This window comes from Phocoena phocoena, chromosome 2 (assembly GCF_963924675.1).
Source record: "Phocoena phocoena chromosome 2, mPhoPho1.1, whole genome shotgun sequence".
Taxonomy (NCBI): domain Eukaryota; kingdom Metazoa; phylum Chordata; class Mammalia; order Artiodactyla; family Phocoenidae; genus Phocoena; species Phocoena phocoena.
The window spans coordinates 50,833,788-50,839,066 of record NC_089220.1 but is presented as its reverse complement, the minus strand read 5'-3'; positions in this window follow the sequence as shown (position 1 = coordinate 50,839,066).

Below are 5,279 nucleotides of genomic sequence, written 5' to 3'. Positions count from 1 at the left end.
GATAACTTCCTAAATCAAATTACAAATGAGTTTTTGTATTAAAGGCATCTCTTCCAGAATATGGTATACTATTTTAATTTCCTAAGGGTGAATTTTTCCACTACTTTATGAAATAATTTTATTTATGTTTGTGAATGATGCATGAATAGGAGAAACACTATTAGTCCAAATATAAATTCCTATTTCTTGAAACAATTATCTTAAAGAGTATAACAAGAGACTACAAGTTTTAAAGGCAGGCTTCCTGGATTTGAATCCCAGCTCCCCCATCTACTAGTTGTGTAACTCCAAGCAAGTTTCTTTATCTCCCTAAGTTTTCTTTTCCTCATCTTGTTATTTCTACACCTAAAAATGAAAGTCTATTGTTACATTCAGTCAAAAAGAATTATGTACCCATCTGCAATAGACTAAATTGTGTCCCTTCAAAATTCATATGTTGAAACCTTAATCCCAATGTTGATGGCACCAGGAGGTGGGGTTTTTCAGAGGTAATTAGGTCATGAAGGTGGAGAACTCATGAATGGGATTGATGTCTTTAAAAGAAGAGGCCAGAGAGGTAGCTAAGTCTCTACTCTCTACCATGTGAGGATACAATGAGAGGACAGCCATCTGTAAGGCAGGAAGCGGGCCCTCACCAGACACTGGATCTGCCGGCCCCTTGATCTTGGACTTCTCAGACTCCAGAACTGTGAGAAATAAATGTTTGTTGTTTAAGTCACACAGTCTATAGTAATTTGCTATAGCAGCCCAAACACACTAAGACACCACCCTATAAAGTAACAAAAAGAGGAATTTCTCCTTCTTTATCGTCACTGAGCAGAGCCCAAAAGAGCTAATTCTTATATATATAATTACTGTGTACAATAAAATATATTTTAAAACATCCAATTCGTCCTCAAGGTGTTCTGCAATTGAAAAATATGCATATAAATGTATACTTTTCCTTTGGGACCATTTTAAGAGTAACCCTGTATCACTATTCTGCAGGGAGCAAAGTAAACCCCCTTTCTGTGGTTGCTCATTTCCACACTTTGTCCTTTCTAAGGGCCTCTGCATTTGGAATATTTTCTGTCCCCACCATACCCTTTCTTTCCTTAATAGTCTACTTTAAAATCACTCTAAAATGCTCTTTCAAAAATAATGCCATTTGACTTTCATCACTGTACAAACCTTATCCCCCTACACCCAGGAGCACACCTCTGCCCTCTTTTCCTATGTCCTTTCACAGCAGGATCATCCCCTCACTCACCCAAATTGCAAAATTTGGAGTCATTTTTGGTTTTTCCTTCTCCCTTAACCCAGCATACTCATTCACCTAGTTCGGTCTATTCTACTACCAAAGCATTTCTTAATGTGAGGCCCATCTATTCCTCCCACCCCCCAGGCAAACTATTTCTAAATTAAAGTACTTTAAGTGGCTATTCTTTCTTTCTTGAAATAATGCAATAATTTCTACTTTTCCTATCTTTCAATACATGTCCCATTTCTTGTATATCTTTACCATTGTTTCAGAATATTTAATATTACGTGTAAACAGCCATAGTCTTAAGTATAGGGTTGAATTTAGATTCTCCTAATTTGTATTTCCATCACATCACTAAGATGCTTGAGGAAAATGATTAAAATTATGTATTTAATAACACAGTAGCCTCTGATGCTTAATCCTTCTTCTATACAAGAGCTGTTATGGGTCAGTTCTCAAATGTACATTAGTAAGGAATGAGCCTGCCCTCAAAGCACATTACAATATGCCCTTTCTTAATAACTCGCTAGTAATACCACATACAGAACTGCTTAATAGTCAACTTTCCATTTGGATTTGGATTTTAAAAAGAGATAGGATTCTTAATATATCTAATGCTTTAGAAACCGCAGAAGTTAATAGCCAAGAATATTTCTATTTATATATAGGCTGAGGCTGTTAACATAATGTGAGAATAAAATAATTGAACACTACCTAAAGGTCAACCTCCTGTTAAAAAACACAGAGAGCTATTTAAAAAAATCAAACACTTTATTCCACATGACGATGATGTATTTCTTTGGTGAAACTTTTGCTTCAAAGAGGTGTTTAATTCTCAAACAGATGCAGAATTCAACAAAGTTAATATTTTGTAAATGACTTGAAGAGTGGTGGTGTTGATTTACCCCATGTTGATCATTTTAGAGCTGCTCTCAGGAACACGGTCCATCTCCTCTCACATTAGGATCATTTACAGCATCCAAATGCATTTGAGTTCAGCAGATTTCCTGGAACCCCAGAAAGGATTCATTACAGATCTTTTCCAAAGTTAATGTCTTTTTATTTGCATAAAAATACAAATTCCATCACGGCTTCCAATCAGAGGCAATATAGGAGAGTGTTGTAGATGTCTAAAGACATTCATATCTGAATAGATTATGAGGATGGAGCTTCACATTCATTGTTGACATTTTGCCATTTATCACTGAATTATATACACTACAAAAGAATATACAAGCTTAGAAAAATCATCTCTCACAAAGATGCAGGAGCTTATCTGGAGAACAGATCCTGTGATGTGTTTTGTAACAAAATGCCATCAGCCTTTTCTTCAAAGGAGAAACTTCTACACAGATTCCAAGGATGGAAAATCTTTCAAAACGTGACCTTTGAAATCTCTGCTCTACCTAAGTACTAGAATTCCCTTTTTAGGTAACTGTATAAAGTTGGAGCCATAGCACTATGATCTTGCCATTGTCCCCTACTTGGAAGAAGACGCAAAGTGTTTAAACAGAAGAGATTCTGGATGAGCCATTCATTCTCAGGCCCCAGAGCAGGTCTTGTTTGGATTTCCTGAACTTCAGTCACAGAACATTAACAGGGAGTAAAAGGCATTATAGTCATTTATTCACTCAGCAGTGCTTAATTAATAGGGTTCCCTGGTTTGCCTGAGATAGTCCCTGCTTATACCTATTGTCCTGGTATAATTATTAATAGTGTCCCCTCAAAAGGGTTCTTTGGACTATAAATTATGTAGTATCCCTATGAACTGAAGGTGACACATATGTCAGATCTATTTTAGGTTTCAGGTAATGAACAAAAGTCTTCTGATCAAGGCATGAAATCCTTTCCTTACCTAAAATCACAGTTGATCGCATAAGAGTATTATCCCGGTATAGCGTAGGGCAGGACCTGATGTGCCCAGGCCTTGTCAGTAAGGAGAACGTATGAGCACCAATGCAGAAAAACCACCAGGCTAATGTGGGTTAAGAAGCCAAAGGAGTTGGAAGAAAACTCAGAGGGCTAGATAGTGACTACATAGGAAATTACTTATCTGGTTACTCAGAGATCAAAGGGTTTTGTCTTGTAAATACCCTAGAGATGATGGGTTAGTATTTAAGAAAAAATCACACTGTAATTATACCTATATATTATTAATATTTCATAGAGTGTATATGTGTGTTTCAATGAAATATTAGCCATTGAGTACCTAATCTGGTTCACCTATGGGGTTTAATTAGTTTACCCCAAAGACCCTCCCTGCTGCGTCTTTTCCCACTGAAGTTATTAATCTCCTAAATCTTTAAATGTTAGGTCCATATTTAAGCTCAAATCAGCAAAATAATCTCAAATGCCACAACAACAGACCAAGTATGCAGCCTCTCTAAAGGTAAAAATGACAATGAAATCTGAGGGCAAGCAAGGTCCAGAATCATGGGAACAGGGGCTAATCTCTTAGGGGGTCTAGAATTACGATTTTACCCTCCGACGCTTAAAATTAGGAGTTGCTGCACAATATAGCAGAAGACACATGGGATTTGCAATGAGAAAATTTGGACTTGGGCCATACATCCTAACTAGAGGAGCTTAATTCAATTCCTTACCTCTCAGCATCACATTCTCATATAGAAAATGCAGAGGATAATCATACTGATTTCACAGGGTTATTTTTAGGATCAAACAAGTTAAAATATAATCATGGGATAGAAGATGCTGGCAGTAAACTTAGGGTGGCTAGTACACCCTCATTTTCTTCATCGCATTGCTAAGAACCCTTTCAAAGTGGCCAGACTTCAACTATATCAAACACATTTCTTTCTTCCCTTGCTCATTTATTTTCTTTATCATTCCTGGCATATGAGCAAAAAGAAAAGTGGGCATGTCCGTACACACAAATTTTTTTTACCACATCCAATTATTTTTTTGTTGAATCCAGTTAACTCTGCTCTTGGGATTATTAATAATATAAGTAATGACACTTGTCTAAAAACTTCACTTCTTAGCTATTTGTTTTATTGCCATGAGGAAAGAACTGTAGTTTATTCTTATATTCTTCCAAAGAGCAAAGAGTTTTCAAATAATCAAACCAAGCTAGGGCGGTTCTGAAGTCTAGGGAAATCGCACGTTTTTCCTGAGAAGTAGTGTGTAATTAGTGAGCGCTCTTTAGAGTTTCTGGGAGTGTGTTCATTGATTATCTGGCCAATATTTCATTTAAAATGACATCTCTATCTGCAAATAAATGGTCCTATGGTCCTTTTGTGTTCTACTCTAGCAAAATTTTTTTATTCAACACTTGAAAATATTCACAGTTGTGAATGTGAATTTTTAAATACAAAATTAGAATGAGAATGGAATTAGAATTAGAAACTCCGTTCAGTATCTGTGGAAGAGAAAATAATTCCAAGCTGCTGATCTTTAGAAGGCAAAAACAAAACTCCATTTCACAAGCATCCTTCCTACATTGTTATCTAACCAACCATTAGTACTCACTTGCCTACATTTTTATGGTGGTTGACAATCTGTGCTCTGCTACTATGATGCCAATCTCTCAGAATTAGTTCTTGATTATTTTCCTGAAAGGCTCAAACTTTTAAAACATACTGTCTGGTTCACCCTCAGCATTTCTGTAGGAAATTGGCAACAGATGTCAATGCTAACATTTCACAAATTTTACAAAATCATTAAGATGATGACACAATTAACATAATCAGTAGTGATTACATCATAACCAGACCATGGGAACTTCCCCGTGTTGCTTTAGGCCTCAGTAACCATTAATAAGATAAATTATCTTAAATTTAAAGTTTATAGTTATCCATTATAGTTAATCAAAGGTATCTAGAATGTAATATTAAGCTACCAGGACATAACTGACCATAAGGAGATTCTGAGATAAATTTAAAATTACAGAGTTAACAAAGACTTACACGTGCTACATACTTTGGTTTTATTCATTTATATGTCATTCATTTATTCAACAAATATTTATTAAACACCTCCTCTGTGCCAAACATCATTTTAGATTATTTATATATAT